Source organism: Sturnira hondurensis, unplaced genomic scaffold (assembly GCF_014824575.4).
Source record: "Sturnira hondurensis isolate 20B ecotype Veracruz unplaced genomic scaffold, ASM1482457v3 Scaffold0019978, whole genome shotgun sequence".
In the NCBI taxonomy this organism is placed as follows: Eukaryota; Metazoa; Chordata; class Mammalia; order Chiroptera; family Phyllostomidae; genus Sturnira; species Sturnira hondurensis.
The window spans coordinates 300,560-322,794 of record NW_028092609.1 but is presented as its reverse complement, the minus strand read 5'-3'; the positions used below and the strand labels follow the sequence as shown (position 1 = coordinate 322,794).

General features: G+C 52.0%; 1 protein-coding gene across 5 annotated transcripts in view; it reads left to right on the top strand.

The window, feature by feature from the left end:
• Positions 1-1,033: 1,033 nt before the first annotated feature.
• PACSIN2 (protein kinase C and casein kinase substrate in neurons 2) overlaps positions 1,034-22,235 on the top strand; it is a 115,517-nt gene continuing 94,315 nt past the window's right edge. For all 5 annotated transcript variants that reach the window (XM_037028515.1, XM_037028518.1, XM_037028516.1 and 2 more), the window contains exon 1: positions 1,034-1,175. The gene's annotated coding sequence lies outside the window, so the exon portion shown is untranslated. The remainder of the gene's footprint in view (positions 1,176-22,235) is intronic.

Genomic DNA, 22,235 nt, shown 5'->3' with positions numbered 1-22,235 from the left:
GACCATGGGGAAGAGCAGGAGACTGGAGGCGGAGGTGACAGACACTTGTTCAGACACCTCGGGGAGGACTCTGGATCTTCACAAGGTGTGGAATAACAGTGTATACGGACCTTACCCAGACCTTAGGGGCGTGGGAGACCCTGGCTGATGCGTGGGTTTGCCACGCATGCTCCAGAGGTGTTTGGGGCAGCAGAGTGGTCCCGGTAGGCTGAATCCTGGAGAATGCCTCGGACTTCTCCGCATTGACTTGTCCTGGCACAGGGTGGTGGTGCCTCCCCCCGCCTTCTTTCTCAATTATTATCATAAGCACAATGCAACAGAATAGTTTAGAAAGAGAACAACCGCTCTTTCTTGTGGCTCCTCTTCCAGTCCCCACCCACAGGCATAGGAGTAACAGTTTAGAGTTCTCACCACCGTGGATTTTGTATCTGGCTCTTTCTTTTAATGTTTTCAGCATTTTTATCCCGGCTCTGCGGTTTACTCTCTTTATTCCGGGCCACTCCCCCCAAAGTGACCTGGTGTCGGTGTCCCAAACCCTCCCCTGGGCTTTGTATGACACACCACCACCACCGTCCCTCCCACCTCTGCTCGGTGTAAACTAAGCTGGTCCGGCAGCGCGAGTGTGAAGAAGCCCTGATGACACTGGCTTCCTGAGTATCTTCCAGAAAGTCTTTCCTAAAGTCCTAGTCAGATACGGTGCTGTCGTGCCGCGCTCCCCACCCCTGGATGTCCACAGAAACGTAAATATGGTTCCACGAGCCGAGCGAACTCCGAGAACCAAAACCCCAAAGTCATTCGAGGGGAGAGTGACCCCAGTAAGCCTCTCAGCCACTTAAAGTAGGCACAGACCTTTTGATTGACAGAGGAAGCCGCCAATGGTGTCTAGGCAGGCCCCTTTTGAGCTGAGGGGGCGTGAGCCGCTTTTCTCCTTTGATCCAATCAGATGCTCAGAAAGAAATCTGGGGTGGGGCCCGGCTCCCAGAAGCCAATAGGACGAGCACAGCGGGCGCGGAGAAGGCGGGGCGCTCGGCGCTGGCGGCAGAAGTGGCTGCGGCGGGCTAGGGTAGGGCCGGTTAGCACAGCCGGAGCGAGGGCCGGAGCCGGAGTAGGAGTCGGAGACGCGGTCGCTGCGGGAGTGGGGTGCGCGGCGAGTCCGGAGGCGAGCGGCGGCCGAGGTGAGGGGCGCGCGTCAGCGGTTGGGGAGGCTCGGGCGGACGCGGGGCTCCGGTCGGCGGCGGGGCCCTCGCGCTGTCAGGCCGCCGCGCCCCGCGCCGCGGGCAGCCTCTGCGGCCGCTCTGCCAGCGCGCGAACTTCCTGTCGCCGTGGAAGGGGGTGTGTTCGGGACGGAGCGGGCGCCGAGGGGGACGCCGGAGAAGATACCTGGGGCTGGGGGTTCGGAGGATCGTGGGGGAGGCTTGAGGCAAAGTGCGAACCGGTGGGGCGCGAGGCGGGGCCTCGCCGGGGGGAGAAGTGCCGGAGCAGGGCCCGCGGGGGTCAAAGGGATGCGGCGGAGGGGACGCTGGCGCCTCCAGGAACGACGTCGGGAGGAGCGGGGGCTACGGTTGGGAGGGAAGCCCAGGGGCGCGGAGGTCCCCTGGTGGAGGCGCGGGTAGGCGCGGGCGGCCGTGGAGACGCGCCGGCGGAGAGGTGTGGCTGGGAACGCCTGTTACATGGCTCAGCTTGGTCCAAGGGTGGCCTGGAGGGAGGGGCGGAGAGAGCGGGCCGGACACACAGGCGGACGCGCTCTTTGGGGGCGCTTTGATGACCGTCCTCCGTTTCCTTCCTTCCCAGCCCCCTTGCCTCTCTCTTGGCTCTGTATGGGCGCAGAGCCCTTCCCGGTGAGCCGGTCCTAGGGCTTCGGGGACCGGCAAGAGAGCCCAGGGCTGTTTGCCCGTTTGCCCCTCCTCTTGAGTTTTTCTAGGCCGTCACTGATTTACAGAAACGTGAGCGTCCTCCGTCCTCCCTCCCCCTCTGGGGTTTCGAGCCTGCCTGGTATCCAGAGAGGTCCGGGATGGCAGAATGTGCGATTTCTGCTGCTTGATTTCGGTGGTTCATGGGGTTTTTGCCCCCTTCTCCGACGAGTGTCCAGCCGGGGGCCGCGGGCTGCGTGCAGCCCAAGGCAAAAATCGTGGATTTACTTAAACCTTTTTTTTTTTTTTTGGCTCATCAGTTTTCGTTAGAGTGCGTATTTAATGCGTGGTCCAAGACAACTCTTTCTCCAGTGTGGTCCAGAGACGTCAAAAGGTCGGACACTCGGATATCTTTTCAGACACAGTTGGTCAGGGAAGCGGGCTGGGCTGTGGCTCAGGGACCCACCCAGCGGCAGCCTTTGAGGATGCTGCCGCTGCTGCTGCATGGTGGACGGAAGGGAGCCTTCGGGTGGGGTGGTGTGTTCCACTCCTGGATCTTGTCTTCCTTTGGGTACTCCAGCCGTCTTGTGTGTTTGTGGTGAAGGAGGGTAGCTGCTTACAGTCTCCAGGGCTACTCATGACACTGTTTCCCAAACCCTGTCTATCCTGGTGAAAATAGAGAGGCCAGCTCCAAGAATATAAAGCTTCAGATGGTGAGCTCACACCTCCTTCCCATCCTCTTAGGTTCCTCCCTTTGCAGTCATCCCAATAGGCTGAAGCTTCGTTCTAACCCTTCTAGGTAGGACTGAGGGGTTGGAGCCCAGGGCAGGGGGGTGCCAGCTGTTGAACGCCAGCCCTCCCATTCTTGCCCCAAACATTCTTACCCCACTAGATCACAAGCCTGCCTGCAGCTTCCTTATTTAGAGGGTATTGAAGGGAGAGGTGGGGGCGGGCAGTGCAACTCGGGTTTCTCTTGATTCACAGGGAAACTCTTATCTCTGTGCCTTTAAACTTAATGTTAGAGTTTGGCAACCTCCTTGGTGAGGTCGTTCTAGTTGAGATATGAGGCCACGGCATCAGAAACTTTCCTGTGGTGTTTTTTTTTTGTGGCAATTGTCTTGAAGCTTTAAAGAAAGTGGCCATTAGGCCAATGATATTTATTACTTGGGAAAGTAACATAACACAGACGAGTAGATCAGTGATTAGATATGCATGCTATTCACTTTTTGGGAGAAGAATAAAAACTCATTTGAATGGAAATGGCGTTCTTCACTCATGCTGTTCGGGAAGTGGAGCTATATTACTTTTAGTCTCAAACGTACAAGAGGTCGTAATATTGAAATAATCTAAAAGCATGCATATGTATATATCAACAATGTGTGGGTTTGGAACGTACTCTGCCTCTGGGAAATCAAGTTGGCTTTCCCTCGTCCTGGACCCCAACCAAGTCCAGATCTCTGGTGGCCAGGCCAATTGCTGGGCGGGAGCTGGGGTTCCTTTGTCCTTAATCTTTTTGTTTCTTCTCTATTCACTTCAAAGTCCATACAGATTGTGTTAAGAGCATGATGTGCAGGCTTCCTGCTTCTGATGGGGTCATCTGTTGTTGCAGGATATTATGGAATATCAAAAGATTGCATAGAGTCAATAATAACAATAACAATAATAATAATAATAATAAAAGCTCCTTGTGTTTAGAGATCCTGCTGGCATTTACCGAGCCCTCTCTGGCCACCCTCACCTGAACCTCCCAGCTGGCTTGGGCCTGCCTTATCTGCCATCAGATTGTAGTATCGGCTTGGTGGCGGCCACCCTGTAGATTATGAGGGTAATGACCACCTTCACATGAGTGATAGTGCTGGTTCAGTTTTTTTCCAGTTAGATTGTTTGGAACTGCAGCTGCGTTCCTGGAGCAGGAATGCCTTAGTTATGACGTCAGTTTGCATTCCACAGGTAGGCCTTTCTTTCTGGCCCTGGCAGTGACCCTTCACACACCTGAAGGCATCATCCTGATTGCTCCCGGGGGTGGTCCTGGGGTGGCTGTGCAGGAGTTCCTTCAGTGTTCAGTGTCAGTGCTGAGGGAGTCCTTGGCACTCCGGTACCTGGGCTGTCTGCTGAGGGAAGACCGCCCACAAAGGAGTCTTGAAGTGCTCTGTGCAGCGCAGCGTTCTCGGCGTCCCTGTAGTTCCAAAGGTAACTGGCTGTTTGAGGGATGACTGCCATCTCAGAGCACGAATTTTGGTATTTTGATTAAAAACACAAAGAACAACAACAAAAATCTCTTTTTCTTTAATTATGTAATGACTTGTATTGATTTCCATGATTGCACATTTATCTTTTCTGCTTAATTTCCATGATTGCATATTTATCTGCCAAACAGAGAGTGCCATTTAGTACTTTTTTTGTTTCCTAGAATAAAATCGTTATTTTTTAAAATTGAAATGTACTTGACATATTATATGAACTTAATTTTTTAAAAATTCAATATTAAAAAATCATCTGTTTCCTAGCCCTGGCTGGTGTAGCTCAGTGGATTGAGCGCAGGCCTGTGAACCAGACAATCACGGTTCGATTCCCAGTTAGGGCACATGCCTGGGTTGCAGGCCAGTTCCCGGCAGGGGTCAGTTCCCAGCAGGGGATGCACAAGAAGTAACCATACATTGATGTTTCTCTTCCTCTCTCCTTCCCTTCCCCTCTAAAGATAAATGAATAAAATATTTTTAAAAAAATCACCTGTTTCCTATCTCCAGTTACTGAACTAGACAAATGAGAATATAGAAATATATAAATCTAGACCCAACTAGTAAAAACCTCAGCTAGAAGGAAAATAGGAGTAGAAATTTGCTATAACCTGAAACTAATATAAAATAATATTGAATGTCAACTGTAATTGAAAAATAAAATGGGCCTGGCTGGTGCGGCACAGTGGATTGTGTGGCACAGTGGATTGAGCGCCAGCCTGTGAACCGAAAGGGTTGACAGTTCGATCTGTGGTCACGGCACGTGCCTGTCCCTGGGTCCCCGGGGTTTCAGGCCAGGTCCCCGGTTTCAGGCCAGGTCCCCGGTTGGGGATGTTGGGGAAGCAACAGATTGGTGTATGTCGTGCACGTCTATGTTTCTCCCTCCCTTGCCCTCTCTCGAAAAAAAATAGATAAAATCTTAAAGATTTATTATTTATCTATTTTTCTAAAAAGATAATAAGTTTTATTGTATTTCTTTTTTTTAGATTTTATTTATTTATTTATTTTTAGAGGGAAAAGAGGGGAGAATGAAAGGGAGAGAAATAGCAATGTTCGAAAGAAATATTGAGCAGTTGCCTCTCACTTGCCCCCAACCGGGGACCCTGCCTACAACCCAGGCATGTGCCCTGACTGGGAATCAAACCTGCGACCCTTTGGTTCGCAGCCCACGCTCAATCCACTGAGCCATACCAGCCAGGGCTCTACATTTTTTATTATGAGATTATTAATTTTTCATGGAGTGCAGAGCAATATATTCTTTTAATACATCCAGCATAACTTTAAAAACAAAGAAACTGTGCTGTAATGGAGAAGCCACGTGTGCAGTGGCTTGTGTAGCGCACGCTGGCTGTCGGAGGTCTGCGTGGCTCCCCTCCCTGAAATGTGGGGTGGGGGGGTGGGAGGGAGCGGTGGAGACCAGCAGCCCCGGGCTCTGTCCGGCCGTTCCCTGACTAATCCTGAGGCCTGAGAAAATCACATTCTCTTTGGTCTCAGTTTTCATATTTGTAAAATAAGGGACTTGAAGGTTCTTAACCTTTTGAGAATCTGATAATGACTGTGGATTTCTTCCCTGAAAGCAGACAGGTGGACAGCTTCAGAGGCCTGGACCCGGATTAGGAACTGGACCATCTCGTCTCTAAGCTCCTGCTCCCCCCTCCCCACTTGGATTCTCTGTAGTCCTGTCTGCCCGGTCATCTTCCAGCTAATAATAGTGATGACTTGTGCTCATAGGGGATATGTTCTAAGGTCTGTTTACCTCTCTCTCTCTTTTTTTTTTTTTTTTGACTTTAGAACATTCCTGAGAGGTATGGGTGGTGAGGGACATTCCTTTGTGTGATGGAGAAAGAGGCGCCAGGTCTGGCCACTGCTTTGGTAGGGCCTCACAGCCAGAGTCCTGTTTTGGGGTCAGACCGGGCTCTGGTGGCCAGCTCGGGTTTTCCAGTAGGTCTCATTTCCCAGGTGGTTGTCTTTACGAGGTGTGTCTGGCAGTGCGAATATCCCAGAATGGGCCACTTGTAGAGGAAACTATTTGTTCATCTGCTGAAAGAACTGTTTTTCGTCTGAATTTGGATCACTGAGCACCTTTCTGCCTGACCTTCAAAAGGTTACTTATTTTGTTTTTGTTATTTTTTCTCTTGCAGTTCTTTCCAAAGGGACACATTTGTAGGCCTTGGGGGTTTTGAGCAGACTTGTTTAAGGTTTATGATTAAAGAGTGCATTGCAATGATTACTTCTCAGTATTGCTTAGTACTTGAGAAACCTGTGAAATAAATGTAAGTGAAAACTCCAAATATTTGACTTGTTTCGTTCACATATGTCCTCACAGATGGGACGCATTCCCTGCAGCTTTTTGGCCCCTCCCTGGGCTCAGAGCTGCTGGGGGGAGGTTGTGCCAGTGACCATGACTGTCCAACAGTGGCTTCTTGTAGAGGCTTCTGGATATTCTAAGGGTTGATTTTGTTTTAAGTTTATTGCCAGCTCAGAGTCTCAGCTACATAAAGAGCTTATGTGTGCAAAGGGACACTAAGCTTGAAAGCCTTACAGATGTCAGATGGTTTATTATTGATGAAAAGAGTCACCCACCATAAAGGTGTTTGGGTGCTCAGACTTGGAGGTGACAGGGTGGCATGTAGTAGGTGTCACTCCAGGGTTGGGGGGTGTGTGTGTATGTCCTTCTGGCCTGTCGTGTTATGCCTGACATCCATCAGGAGATGGGCTGACATCACTCACTGTCCAGGTGTGGAAAGAGTGTTTGTTCATTTCACACTGCATTCCTTTAGGGTGCCTGAGAGGATGACGCAGACACGCACAGCCTCAGTGACACTGCCTGCAAAGCCTGATGTCACGTGTCGGCTTCCCTAAGCAAATTGTTCACTAGAGAGGACTCGGTGGAGGCATGAGGCAGTCGGTGAATTCGGAACACCCAGCGGTAGAAAACCACCAGATGGAGAAGCCTAGTCAGGGAGTGAGGCTGCCAGAGAGCAGGGCCCTCAATGAAGCGGAAGCTCCAGGCTGCTGCCACCGTGCAGGATGGCGTCCAGTTAACCGCACGGCCCGCTCTAACGCCTCCGTCGGTAGCCCTGCTGGAGTTTGTGAGCGTTTATCTCCCTGGGAAACTTACAGCCTGGAGCTCAGCCCTTCTCCTCCTGTGGCCTCCCGACTGCGACTTAAGTATTGATGGAGTGGCAGGGTTCGTGAGCTCGGGAATGCCTTCAGTGAGGCCACTTTGTGGAAGGGCTTTGTGCTTTTTATTTCCCTGAGCTGAGAGCCTCGGAGGGAGAGTATGTGGCTGAAGGGAAGTGAGCGAGGCAGGTTGAAGGGAGCCACCCTGGCCACTGAGTGTGCAGAGCCCCTGGCACCTGGCTCTGCCCACCGTTCTGGGATTCTGAGATTAAGGTGACTTTGCACTCTGTAGAGGCAGCTCAGTCTGCACGTGGGCCTACTAGCCATCACATTTCACTGGGACAGTGGCAAATGGGAGTGTGTACAAAGTAGGGGGGGGCAAAGAGGGCAGGTCTGACTGCCCTCGGGACGCTGTGGAGGGCTGACCTTGAGGGAGGTGACTGGAGTGGTTTTGCCAGTCCACAGGGGTTTCCCAGGTGGCAATGACTAGAAGGAGAGACCAGGCAGAGACCTAGAGTGAGAAGAACCTGTGGGTGCAAGTGGCTGTGTGTGAGAGAAGCTGCTGGGGATGCAGGGACGGCAGGCTGGCAGGCAGGTTCGGGCTGTGGGACCCGCCTGGCACGCGAGCTCGGGCTGGGCCTCTTTCTGGAGGACGGACTTCAGCGAGGAGCTGTTTTGGGGTAGCAGACACAGCAGGCCATTGCTCTGCTTGGAAGCGAGCTGTCACTTGAGAAATCAAGGGGTACAGTTGGAGGAGGGGTGATCCCGGTGGCTCGCTTTTACAAAGGTCACCTGTGTCCCCAGAGACACAAGGACTGCCATCGGCGTTCCTAGGAAGCAGTGGCTGGCCTCTAACAAAAAGCTTCCAGAGTGGGTTTGGCCTCGGTCTGGCCTCGGTTGCTGTGCCTGCATTTACATTTTCCGTTAGGAAGGCGTGGCTGCCTGGGTTCTGCTGCTCCTTCCACGTGGCTTGTTCGTGCAGGCCCGTGCTGCCAGTGTATGACGTTTACCCCTGTCCTGCGGGTGAAAGGTCACACTGCAGTGCAGCACAGGAGGTGACAGGCTCACCAGTCACATTGCCCTGGGCTCTGCCTCTGCTCCACCCCTAGGTCATTGTGCAGTTTTCCATGGCCAAATGCTTCAGCATCCCCTTAAACGGGTGCTGACAGCCCCCCCCCCCCAATGTGACTGAGGGAGGCAGTGTAAACAGACTGCCAGTGCCTGGGCCTGGTCCCTGGTGCCGGCTCCAAGGGCTCGGTCTATGTCTGCTTAAGTGAATTTGCTAACGAAGCAAAATAAACTATCCTTAAAGTGCCCAAGTTGATGTTATGTTATTCAGTTCTATTGAAAATCCTTCTGAAATGTGTTATTCTTGCCCTGGTGAGGTTGCTCGGTTGGTTGGAGCATCGTCCCACACAGAAGTGCTGGGGTTCGATTCCTGACCCGGGCACATGCCTGGGTTGCACATTCGGTCATAGTTGGGGTGTGCACGGAATGCAGTTGACTGATGTTTCTCTCTCACGTGAATGTTTCTCCCCCTTTCCACCCTCTTTCTTCTCTCTAAAGTCAATAAAAAACACGTCTTCAGGTGAGGATCAGAAAAATGTGTCATTCTGTTCTCCAGCCGCAGCATATTGAGAGTGTTTGGACCTTTCCCTGGTGACTCAGAGTCACAGGGATGCCGTCAGGTGGTTGGTGGGCGTGGGCGAGGCCTCCGGCCCTGCGTGGAATGCCCTCCCGTCCTAGCACCTCAGAAGGTCTTTTCCTCTCTTCTCACCCCTCCTCTAAACGTCTGTCCTCATGTTGGGGTGCAGGCCTGAGGGCGGTCATATCCTCCTCGGGTTTTGAGGGTGGCCCTGCCACACGGAGGACCGGGCCTGAGTGAGTGTTACAGGTGTGGGAAGCCTGCCCCCGGATGTGGCCGTGGCTGCGACTAAGGGACTCTTAGAGTGGGCAGGGAGTGTGTGTGATGGCGATGATGGCTCGGCCTGAGGGATGAAAAACACAGAGACTTGAAAGAGCAGATCGCAAAGCTGTGTGCACTCTGACCAGGTGTGCGGAAGGTCAGGGTAACACACAGCAATGAGGCAGAGGTTGCAGAATCGCAGGAAGTTCTTTGTTTTCTAAACTGCACCATTGCCCTTTTATCTTCGGAATGCAAATTTAAGTAATAACTTGATTTTATAATTTTTTAAAAGTTTAAAAAAATTTTAGTTTTTTATTTTTAGAGAGGGGGAAGGGAGGGAGAAAGAAAGGGAGAGAAACATCAGTGTGTGGTTGCTTCTCGTGCGCCTCCCCAGTGGGGACCTGGCCTGCAACCCAGGCACTGACTGGGAATTGAACTAGCGACCCTCTGGTCCCCAGGCCAGTGCTCAGTCCACTGAACCACACCAGCCAGGGCTTGATTTTATAATTTAAATATGTATATAATATATTGATATATGAACAGCTTGGGCACTGCTGGATGGCTCAGCTGGTTAGAGCTTCGTCCCAATATGCCAAGATTGTGGGTTTGATCTCCATTCAGGCCACATATAAGAACAACCAATGAATGCATAGATAAGTGGAACAACAAATCGATGTTTCTCTCTCTCTTCCCCCTCCTCTCTCTAAAATCAGTAAAGGAAATAGCTTGGTTATATGGGCGTTTGCAGTTTACCAAGAACTTTCCAGAGCCCTCACTTTGCTTTTGGAGCAGCCTTGTTGGTTTGCTCCCCTCTTCATTGTTCAGAGGAGGAAAAGAGGGAGGCCTGCAGGGTTAGCGGTTTTGCCTGAGGTTGGTGGGCCAGGACCCCACACAGGCCTCACCCCAAGTCCTGAGCTCCTGGGGTGCCTGGTTACCAGGCCTCTGCCGGGCCTGCCGGTGGTCTTCAGCAGATGGAATAAACTGTGGCTAGTGTTTTGAAGTTTCCCAGGCCATTGAATGGAATTTTATTATTATAAAGTGATGCCCAAACCTTAGTTCATGAACATTTTCATGTTTTAGACTACATTTGTGTTCCATCGTACCCAGTTACATCGTCGCCAAGTGAGTGTGCCAAGTCTGTGAGCTGCGGTCTTCAGAGAAACCACAGAGCCGGCTCGGCCCCCTGGCGGACCCCCAGCCTGCTATTAGTGGTTTGGTAGCTGGCTGGCTGCTGGGGGGTGGAGCTTGCCTACCTGGGGCCTTTTGGTGTGGATGGGACAGTGTTTTAGCTGAGGAAGCCACAGTGACCTCTGCACCGGCAAAGGTATCAGCAGCTGGGGGTGGGGCAGCTCGGGGTGGGGGGGGGTCACCGTCCAGATAGGCCTTCCGTTCAGGGAGTCCTGAGGGGCCAGGCGAGGAGCTTTCCATTCCTGCTCATTTAATCCCTGCACGCTGTCGCTAACGTTAGTCCACTTTTCCTGTGAGTGACCCGGAGCTCTGAGAGGTGAAATGGCCTTCACAGGGTCACCATCAGAGCCACAGCTCACGTCACTTGTCCTGCTGCCTTGAGTAAGGGGATTCTGAGTTACTCACTTATGAATGTGAAGATAACCTTTACAAGTTATCTCCTCCCCTATCTCTCGGAAACAGAGACAGGGCAAATTATGTGGTCTTTTGCTTTGTCGAAGGTAGGATCTGTGCCTGCAACTGACTTGCTGAAGGTAATCTGAAAGTTTACAATGATGTACATGGATGAGAGATAAAGGCAGGGAGCAGCTTCTAAGCAGCCATGTGCTGGGTGTGGTCAGGTTGGTCTCCGCGGGGCACCCGCTTACCTGTCCACTGTCCTCTCCCGTTGCTGGTCAGCCCCCAGCCCGCGAGGGGAAGCAGCCGGATTCCGGCTGCTTGCGGAGTAGCGCAGTTGCCTTACCTGCCGAGCGCCGCCTTTGGAACGGTGTCCTGTGCTCGTGAAAGCAGGTAGTCGGGGAGCAGAGGGTGCATTTCTGTAGAGCGCTGATTGTGCACTGCGCGTTGTAAAGTTGTGGACATTGTGATGTCAAATGTGGTATCAAATGAAGATTATGCAGGTAAATTAGAGTAGATGTTTGTTTTTGTGCTGTGAGAATCGTCATTTTTGTGTCAAAAAACTTTCCTCCCTCTCTCTTGTCTTTTAGGTTTTTTAACTATTGAAACTACAACATAGAAAATAGAGTTTTCTGTCCTGGCTGGTGCGGTTCAGTGGATTGAGTGCAGGCCTGCAAACCAAAGGGTCACCAGTTCGATTCCTAGGCAGGGCACATGCCTGGGTTGCAGGCCAGGTCTCCATTGGGGGCTGTGTGAGAGGTAACCACACATTGATGTTTTTCTCCCTCTCTTTCTCCCTCCCTCCCCCCTGACCACGAAAAATAAATAAATAAAATCTTTAAAAAATAGGATTTTCTGAGTAAAGAATGCACTTTGTATTTTACCTTTGTCATGCAAAGGGGTTTATTACGTTACGTAGCTTGGAAGCAGTAGCTGCCACCTACTAACTGCCAACTTTGTTCCATGATTCAGAAGAGGCAAGGCAGGTGGCCTGCCTCTGTCCACCTCCAAAGTCAGCAGTTTGAGCGTGGGGACGCTGCAGGTGGTGCTGTCCTGAGCTCGGTCCCAGGCCGTCCAGGTGCTGAGCAGGAGAGGGACTTGAAGCCCACACTGACCGCACGCGCCCTCTCCTTGTCGTTGGTTCGTGTCGCTGTGATTGCGTTCTCAGTTTCCTCAAATATTTTTCGTGTTTTACCTTTGTCCTTAAACAGACTCAGTGGTTGCGTAACCCTATTGCTGTCATGAAATTAATATAGTTCCCGAAGGCTGGACATTTTAGGTTATTTCCACCTTTTTTTTCTTTGCTATCATAGATGGCTTTGCGGTTTGTAATTTCATTTTTTCATTTTTCATTTGTGTAATTAGTTCCTGGGGTTGAATTCCCAGAAACAGAAGTGCTGGGTTAGGGGGTCAGCATATCTTAGGGGTTCTGGACACCTGCTCTGTTGCTTGTGGGCTTGTTGTTTTGGATTATTCATGGGTAAAAACACTGAGAAATTCTTTCTCTCTAAGGTACCTTGGCCTTTAGAACTTCCAAGTATCTGTGAGATGAGAAAGTTTTGTGAGCGTTTCTTAAATGAGTCGCATTTCCTTCCTAAGTTTCTGGATATCATTTTACTTGAGTTGGTGGCTTTACTTTTGTAAGTAAGAAAAAGTCTTTGAAAAAGTCCTTCCTACTTTATTTATTTTAAAGATTTATTTATTTATTTTAGAGAGCACAGGAAAGAGAGAGGGAGAGAAACATAAATGTGAGAGAGAAACATTGATCCATTGCTTCCTGCACACGCCCGACCAGGGACCAAACCTGCAACCCAGGCGTGTGCTCTGACCAGGAATTGACCCAGCGACCCTTTGCTTTGTGAAACAATGCCCAGCCAATTGAGCCACGTCGAAAAAGTCCTTTCTACTTTATTGATCACCTGAGCTAAGGGTCTCCACTCCCAGGGTTGTGAATGTTTGCTGCCACGTGCCTTTATCAGCTCAGCTACCATGTACCCTGAACCTCGGTGTGTCTAGCAGGGGTGTCCAACCCGCAGCCTGTGGGCCGCACATGGCCCATGATGGCTTTTAATGTGGCCCCGTACAAAATCGTACATTTACCTAAAACATAATGAGATTTTTTGGTTTTCATTAGTGTTTGTGTATTTAATGTGTAGCCCAAGACAACTCTTCATCTTCCAGTGTGTCTCCGAGACGTCAAAAGGTTGGACACCCCTGTTAGAAGGTGTCTTGCTTTCTTCACTTCCTGTCTGCACATTAGGACAGCCTAGGCAAGGCTGTTTGCAATGTGCCGCTCCTCAGCTGGGAGGCCTCGGGCAGTCTCGGCACCCTTTGATTCTGCCTGCCTAACTCCAGATGCTGCTCTCGGGAAGTTCCTGGCTCTGTCCAGACATCTCGGAGAGCGTAGTGGGAGGTTTACAGTGTTGGCGTTTGCTCTCTTTGGGGTTTTGCTCACTTGTGGTTTTTTTTTTTTCTGTTCTGAAGTCGCTGTGTCCTTTACTGTGTTTCTTCTCCATGGGCTGGCTTACTTTTTCACCTTCCACTATGCCTTGGGTATTCACCCTCAGACCAAGTGGAGTCCTCTTTTCCTGGTGGCTCATTTCCCAGGGTCTGCAAAGTAAAGTGTGCTTAGCAGGGATACTGAGGGGCTCCAGATGGGGGGCAGTGGCCAGACCTCAGCTCTCAGCCTTGGATCCCCTCTGTGTCTCCATCAGGCTCCCACCCGCTGCACCCCCTGAGGGCTGCTTCCCCTTCCTTTAGTTCTCTGGTCTCACCATGGACAAAAACTCTTTTCTTGGTTCCTCTTATACTAGCTGAGAAAGGCTGACGTTCACAACAAAACAAAGGACGTTATTACACAGTAAGGTAGAAATAAGAGGAAATAATCACAACCAACACAGAAGCATAATAAGAGTTTTGTTTCCCAGGCACAGTGGGTTTCTGGTGCCAGCACCACGGGGCTGGCTGAGCCGCATTGCCTCGGCTGGGTGTTGCCTGGCTTCCTGCTTCCCCTCTGCCCGTGTTTATTTTGTCAATAAATCCAAATTTTGGAGTAATGTTTTGCTCTGTTCTTGGCAGTTTGTGTTTTTATCACAAGTATGGAAATTGTACTTTGTCCTGGTTTCCACAAATGCTTAAACGTGTCTAGGTTGGCTGTTGCCTAGGCAACTGGCAGAGTTGTTGGTTGTGTGCCTGGTGACGGCTGCGACAGGGCCCGGGTGGATGACCTTAGGGTTTCTCAGCCGAGCTGGGTGGTGACCACCAGGCCCGGAGGCACAGGCACTTGGCTCCCCTCTTTCCTTCCCCCTGCAGACATGGAAAAAATGAGTGTGGCTGGGTCGTGGGAGCGCTCTAGAATGTCCCCTTTATGAAAATGGAGGGCAGCAGTCGGTGGGGTCAGTTTCAGACTCGCCGTTGGTTATTTGATCTTTAGTGCTGCTTTTATTTCCTTTTGGATTTCTTTCTTTCCTTTTTGCTCCTTCAGGTGTGGGCCTGGAAGTTGGTGCTCATCTCTAGAATTGCTTTTTTGATCTGTGCTTTTTGGTCTACAAAGTCTATCAGGCACCTGCAGGTTCATGAAATTTAGAAATAGTTGGAAATAACATATGCTCTTGCTAGTAAGTAAAGAGACAGGGGAAAAAACCCTTGAAATCCATGCCTTACAAAATATTTTTTAAATTTTTATTTTAATTGTTGTTCAAGTACAGTTTTCTGCCTTTTACCCCCAGCCCACCCCCTGCCCCCTACCTTCCCACCCTCCCACCTTACAAAAATTTAACGTTACCTCTGTGACTGGACAGGTGGAGCCTGTTCTTGGAAGACGCTGTGGGCCCGCTTGGAGCTCCTGGAGGAGCAGGTAGGAGGGGACTTTCCCTCCCGGCCAAGGAGCTGGCAAATTGCCAGCATCCACAAGGGCTGTGGAGTCCGCCTCCTGGTCCCTTGGTTTGTTCTGAGGGGGCTGGCTTTGGGGGCCCTGCCCTGGGACCCAGATTGCGCTCACCTGTAGGAGAGCCCTCTCTGGAGCAGAGGAACAGGGCTGGGCCTCTGCTGCGCTCCCGTCATGGGCCAGTCCAGTGCCCGGTGCTGCAAGGGCATGCAGCAGGCGTGATTACGTGAGGAGCCCTGCAGGCTCAGATCCCACCTGGCCCTGGCTGCTTACTGCCTCTCTCTGTGCTTCCGTCCCTGCATCTCTGCAGTGGGGGGCGAGGACCTCACTGTGCTGAGGACTGGCCGCTTGGCTGCGTGCCTTGCGCTTGGGGCAGTACTGCACCTTGAGAGCCCCATTCAGTGGAGCCACTCGTGTGCCTCTGAGCCCCCCACCATCTTGCCACGTTCCTCTTTGATCCCCACTTCATGGCTGAGGAAACAGGCGCACAGGAGTTAACAACCCCTCAGACCCGGGCCTGCCTTCGGGTCTCCCTTCAGTGCACTGCTGGTCCTCTGTGGGGACCCTGGCTCTCCAGGACACTAGGGTGTGGTGGCAAAGGGACAGCTCACGCCAGACTGTGCACGTTAGGCATTGTTTGTGGATGGATTTTTTTACCACTCCCGTGTGCACGCGTGCACACCATTTCATGTCACTGTGTATAAACGGCGCTGTGATTTTGATGACAGAAAATGCCAATTCATTTTAAAATTTGAATTTGTAGTTATCTTTTTGGCATCTTGATCTCCTTAGTCACTGAATGCTGAAGGTATCATCCTCTAGGCAGCTAGGGGCCTCATGGCCTAAAAACTTCTTTTTTTTTTTTGGCAAGAGTTCAGTAGAGGTTTCTTGCTGCCATTTTCCTCTCCTGTATGTTGGCATGTGTCCTTCTGTCTGTCTGACATCTGCGTGCCTTGCAGGTCAGGGCATGTTGGGGAGATAGAGTCACCAGTCGGGCCCGGCTGAGCCGTGAACTGAAAGCAAGGTTGGGAGTTCAGAGTTCATTCCAGGTTCTGCAAGGGGAGCATCTGAGGCCTGCAGGGGGCAGAGAGGGCGGCTGCGTTGGAGGGGCCTTGGAGGAGTTCCTTGAGGCCCTCCTGTTCTCTGGCAGCTCACCGGTCTGTCCTGGGGGCTTTTGGGGTGAAGGGTAATTCAGCAGGTCCTGCTCCCTCTTTAACCTGGGCTCTGGTTGCACAGCACATTCCTGAATGTGAACCACAGACTTAAAGGCTGGGTCTGCCCAGGGCTGAGGTGGTGATTCCAGGGAGGCCAACCCAAGAAGCTTCTCTTTTCTGAAAAGCTCTGTGCTTTCTCTGCTCTGCTCACCGAGCCTGGGCCGTGGGTGTACTGAGACCCACGGGCAGGACCCAGCAGTGATCTTTGACCTGTGTTTGGGTCTCAAATCTCCTTTCAAATTTTGTGAAAATGGATCCTCTCCCCACCAAGATGGCCACAAACATTCATGTGCGATTCTGACAGGTTCATAAATTCCCATTCACTTATTCAACAAATGCTTACAGGCCATGAACCTGCATGGCACTGCAGCCGTAGCGGGGACACAGTATGAGTGAGACCTTAGTTTCTGGGGGGGGGGGGGCGGGAGGCGGGCGTCAGAGCATGGTCAGACAGTCCCATCCCAGCATGTAGGGAGGGCGGCCTCATCCCCTGCTTGGGGCTGGCCTTGCTGCCAACCTCCCAGTTCCCTCTGGCTTCCACCCTCTTGAACTGGTTTTTTACTTCATCAGTATCACCATGATTTCTTTAAAATTTAATGTTTGCTGAGGCTTATTTTGTGCCAGGTGCCCTACTTTCCCATGCACGACCACACTTACCCTTGCGACAGCTTTGCAGGTGGAAAGCTGGGTGCGGGGAGGGCCGGTGTAGGCCTCAGAGCGGGGCAGGGTGCCGCCCGACGGGAGCTCAGCAGGAGGGCCTGAGGGCCTCACCGAGAGCACCCACAAGAGATTAAGCTGACCATTTCATCCTGGCCGCCTCCGCCCTCAGACTGGCTCCCGTGGAAGTCAGAAATTTAACCTTTACCCGACAATCACATGAAATTGCGCTGTTGGGGAGGGAAACCCGAGTGGAACATGCTTTCAGACCTCGATGGGGTAGACCTTATAGACACTTGAAGTTACGAAATGCATGCATTTACTGTTAGCAGAATTGCATGTCCCACCCTCAGTCCCAAGGCACTGCCCCGTGAATGGCATTGGAAATGGGCATCTTTCAGTGCAAGGCCGAGGTGGCTTATGCACACACTGTTTCCCTGCACCAGACAGTTGTGTCCTTGTTTTAACTTTCCAGGCACTGCCTGCTGGGCAGGAGAGACTTCCTGAAAAGTCTCTTTAAAAGCTTTGTGTCCTCGGCAGAGGGAGGAATGGAACAGCATGTGGGACCCTGACCGGGCCCTGGCGTGACAGCAGCGTTATTCGGACTGCAAGTTTGCACCCTGACCCCCTCCTGGCAGCCATGCTGCTGGTTCCCAAAATACTTATTTTTCATCTCATAGCGTCACAGCTCTGCTTCCAGTGTTCAGGGCTGGCCACCACTTCACGTAGAATACAAGCTGCACTTGGGGAGTGACTTTGAAACGTGACTAAAGGCTGGGGCCGAGTTCCTCTGCAGCCAGCCCTCGGCGGGGGGACGGGCGCTTGGCCTGTGTTCGTTGGGCCAGCCCTGGGTTAATGCGCTGGGGCAGTGTCCGGTTGGGCTTCCTGGGCGGTTAGGTCTGCAGAGGCCCGAGGCTGGGAGGGGGAAGTTCTTTTGTTATGTGACTGAGGGCTGACTGTCGGAGGCCAGGTCCTGAGATGGGGCTGGGGAGGCATTCTAAATGCAGTTGTCAATCTGAAGGGTGGGGCAGGGTGGGGGTTCAGGTTTAAAGTCCAGTAAGATGGAGGTGGGAGTGGGGGATGAGGTGGTCCACAGGGGAAGGTTTCTGAGTGGGTGGGAGGCTGCGGTGGCTTCTTCCCCTGGCTGTAGGGCCGAGGCACTGGGGCTGGGTGTGCCACAGGGGCCTCCTGCCCTGGACCCTCTTCTCAAGCGACCCTCTCCAGGGGGTGAGGGGCTGTAGGCCAAGGGCTGTGCCTCCTGAAATCTGTGCCCCACCTCTAGACCCTGCACAGGGACAGAGGCCTTGATTCCCTGTCTCAGCGACCCCTAGCTCACTTACAAATCTATGTCAGCCCCTTCCCTGGTTGGCCCCTCTGGGGTGGGCTGTTCCTCCGTCTGCACATGCCTTGGTCTGAGAGGTGGCCAGATGGTGGCTATGTGCAGGGCATATGTATAGATGGAGCTGGGGTGTGCAGGCCAGGGCGTCCCCATGAGTGCTGGGGACTGCAGGGTGCGGCTCTGGGGTCCTCGTGTATTTGGTTTCTTGAAATAACAAAGGCTGTGCTTATGTACTGTGCAAGCGCCTGTCCCAGGCCCTCCCTGCTGCTCGAGCCACCCTGCAGAAGTGGAGGTGTCTCCGTGTTGGCAGCTGGCGCGTGGGGAGGTGGGTTTCAGCGCAGGCCTATCCCCCGCTCAGCTGTCCTCACCACTGATCCAGCCGTGCGGAGGAGGGCCGCTCACCCGGAGCCTTTTCCCCGAAGTCTCCTTCTGGGGCTTGGCCGCTTGAGATCCTTCGGGTTTTGTTAGCATCAGGCGCCATAGTAGAAGGAGTCCGGTCTGCATCCTGGTCCTTTAGGACTCCGTTTTATTTCCATCGTGGCTCCACAGACTTCGGCCTGGAAGGGGACAGTCCTGGGCAGGGGACGCACGAGAGGCAACCATACATTGATATTTCTCTCCTTCTCTCCTTCCCTTCCCCTCTAAAGATAAATAAATAAAAAAATCTTTAAAAAAAACCAACAACATCCTTTTGTGTGGGTGCGTTGATGAGAGCTGGTAGTTTTTAAGAGTATTCTTAGGCAAAATAAAAAGTCAGTGACTTTATAGACTTTTCCTCCAAAATTTCATGGTTTTATTGAGTGTAACAAACAGATAATTAGTTGCACATATTTACAGTGTACAGTTTGATAAGATTGGTCATATGAGCACACCCGTTAAACCAACACCACGGTCAAGATAATGACCATGGCCATTACTCCTCCGAGCGCCCCCTCCGCCTGCCCCTCCTCACTCCAGGCAAGTGTGCATCCGCTTTCTGTCTCTGTGGGTTGGCGTGTGTTTTCTGGAGTTTACGTGCACTGAATCATACAGCATATGCTACTTGCAGTCCAGCTTTTCACTCAGCGACGTTATTCTGGGATTCGTCTGGGTAGCGCCATGTGTCAGCATTCCATTCTTTGAGTCCAGCACGTGGATTTGCCACACACCCGCACACACAGTTCGTTTATCCTCTCGCTGCTGATGGGCACGGGCTGTTTGTCATTCGGGGCCAGGACGAACAGAGCTGTTCTGAACGTTCGTGTGCGAGTCTTTGCACAGACACCTGCCCTGCGTTCTCCTGGGGAAGCGCGAGACGGCAGTGGCTGCACTGCGTGCCCCGGCCAGCGGCGAGTGAGAGTTCCGTTCCTCTAGGTCAGCACTGGTGTTTGGTCGGCCCGGTCTGTCTCCTTTGGCCACTCTGGTGGGTCTGGAGTGGTGTCTCATTGTGGGTTTAATCTGCATTGCCCTCCTGACTGATAAGCACATTCTTCCATGTGCTTATTTGTCTGTATATCTTCCCTGATGAACTATGTATTCAGATCATTTGTCTATTTAAAAAGTTGGGTTGTTATTTTATTATAGATGCTCCTGTACTTACGATGGGGTTATATCCTGATAAACCCATCACGAATCGAACATATCCCATGTGGAAAATGCACTGAATACCCCAGGCCGTCCAGCACCCTGCTCAACCTAGCCCGCCGTACCGTGCTCGGGACTCTTGCGTCCCACGCCAGCTGGGTGGGGTCCTCTGACACAGTCAGGGGTCTGTCGTTTACCTGGTGATCATGTGGCTGCCTGGGAGCTGCGGCCACTGCCCAGTGTCACCAGAGAGGGTCACTCGCCCCCGCCAAGAGCAAAGTTCAGAATTCGAAGTCTGATTTCTACTGAACATGTGCCGCCTTCACACCACTATAAAGTCAAGAAATTGTGAGTCTGGGACTGTCTGGGTTCTTCCACATTCTGAGTGAAGTCCTCTATCAGATACGTGGTTTACAAATATTTCCCTGGTATCTGGCTTGTCTTTTCATTCTCTTACCGTGGTCTTTGAAGTTCAAAACATTTGCTGGTCATTTTGTTCTTTCATGGTCTGTCCTTTTTGGTTGGTGTTGTAGCTAAGATCTTCGCCTCATCCAGGGTCACAGACATTTTCTTGTAGAAGTTTTATAGTTTTAGCTTTTACATTGAGGTCTGTGGTCCATTTTATTTTTCGTGCATGGTGTAAAGTGTGGATTGAAGCTTGTTTTTTTTTTTTTTCCCTATGGCTATCTGATTGTTTGTTGAAAAGTCCCCCAAATTTCGGGGGAAATTTGTAGTTAGAGAATTCCAAAGGTCTGGGAGTTACAGTTCCAGACACACGGATCTCCTCTGTTTCATGACTGTTTACTGTTTGTGTCAGCTGGACAGATTCTGGCCTTTGTTTTGGGTGTGTCCTGAGACACTCGGTGGCTGAGGTGCTGTCCCTGGGCCGCCAGTGAGAAGGGGCTAAGAGATGCCTGCTGGGACTCCACGTGGTCTGTCCTTGGGCCCTGGGCCTTTAGGGACTTTCTGCTGGGTGGGTTCTGGGCAGTGTCTCATTTCCGGAGGTGACTGTGCAGCCTGATGGTACAGAGAGGTGAGGGGACAGCAACCCTTTTGTGCCTCTGGGGGTGGGGCACAGCCCAGTCTGGGGACACAGCTGCAGCAGAGGAGGGTGGGAGGGGCCGTTCCCACCCGCGTGGGTGGGCGGCAGTGTGATCTGCCCTCGGACTGAGGGGGTGTGGCTCCAAGCTGCACTCCTGGCCACCCCGGGCACAGCTTCCTGACTGCGTGCCTGGGGACAAGTGTTTATTCTTCTTTCTCTTCACTGGCAACGAGGGCGGGCAGAGCAGCTCTGCCTTGTTCTGCTAAGTTGGGAGGTGGGAGGGCCCTCGCCTGCTTCTGGGCCCGAGGCAGCTGGTCTTGACTCCTAGTTAGGTACTAGCACCTGACACCACCCGGCATTGCTGCCTCTGGACCAAGTCCTGTGTGTGCTTTACCCATTCAGTCCTCACTGTGGCCCCAGGGGTGGCTGCAGCCTGTCTCACAGATGAGGATGCTGAGGCCCAGAAAAGGCCCAGAGAAGGCCCGAGGTACGAAGGCTTTGGGCTGCGCTTTCCATTACTGAATGTTGGAGAGAGGTGTGCTTAACTTTAAAAAAAAATTAACTCTTATGAGGCCTTGGCTGGTGTAGCTCAGTGGATTGAGCACGGGCCTGTGAACCGGAGGATTGCAGTTCAATTCCCAATCAGGGCACATGCCTGGGTTGCAGGCCAGTTCCCAGCGGGGGGACACACAAGAGGCAACCATACATTGATATTTCTCTCCCTCTATCCTTCCCTTCTGCTCTAAAGATAAATAATAAAATCTTAAAAAAAATTAACTCTTATGAACCAAAATAGGAGTGGTTTAGGCTGACTGCCTGCTCTTCCTCTCCTGCTGGGTTGGGGGCTCGGGCTGCTTCTTGTGCTGAACCCACAGTCCTGAGCTCTGCGCTGGCATCTGACAGACAGGCAGACGCTGGTGGGGCGGACAGACGTGGCTGTGTGACACGAGGACCCTCGGCTCTGAGGCTGCGGGTTTGCGTTCCTCCGCGCCTCCAGCCGCCCAGGGCTTCGTGGGGAAGCAGGGCGTGATGCAGTTACAAAGCATCGTTCTGTGACCCCTTTATGCTTTGAGTGAGGCGTACAGAGAGCTGCTCTCCGTCTGTGAGATGAGTTTTCTGTTGTGTGAAGAACATACTGTTTCTTTGACCACATGGATTTAAGTTTCTGCATTTCCCTCGATGTGTGTGATGCCATGTAATTTCTGTGGTAAGCTCACCAAATAACTTGGGGTTTTGAACATGTTCCTTGGGCGTGTTGGGGCCAGCATGGATTAGAACGGGGCAGGTGTAGCTCTGTGTCTCTCTTTGAACTGCACGGGACGCTGTGGCTCAGTTTCACCTTCGCCCGCAGGCTGTGGCTACACGGCTGCCCCCGGAGCTGCTGTGTCTTCCCGGGGTATTTCCACCTTTGGCTGGATCCTGAGGCCAGGCGCCTATGAGTTGTTGTGGTACGAACCCTGAAATGCAATTTTCAGTTCATTCCATAGTGTGTTTTCCCTTTAATTACTGGGAGGCAGAAGTAATCAGTCTCACCTGTCTACTTTAATATTTGCGGGGGCAGAGGGAGGACAGGGAAATAGAAGGCTGAGCTGTATCTTTATGAAAATGAGTTCAAGTTTTCTTTGGTTGTGCTCCACACCTGCTCTTGGCACGTGCCTGACGCCCAAACAGGGCACTTTTCATCGTTCTGGTCACAGCACCAGCGCTTCCTCCTCGGGCACCTTCCCTGGCATTCTGTCTGGTGTTGCTCCCAGGCCGTGGTGTCCGTGTAAGTGTGAAGCCATCGTGCGCCCACACGGACCTCAGTCTGTGCTTCCTCCGTCCCTCCGTGAGA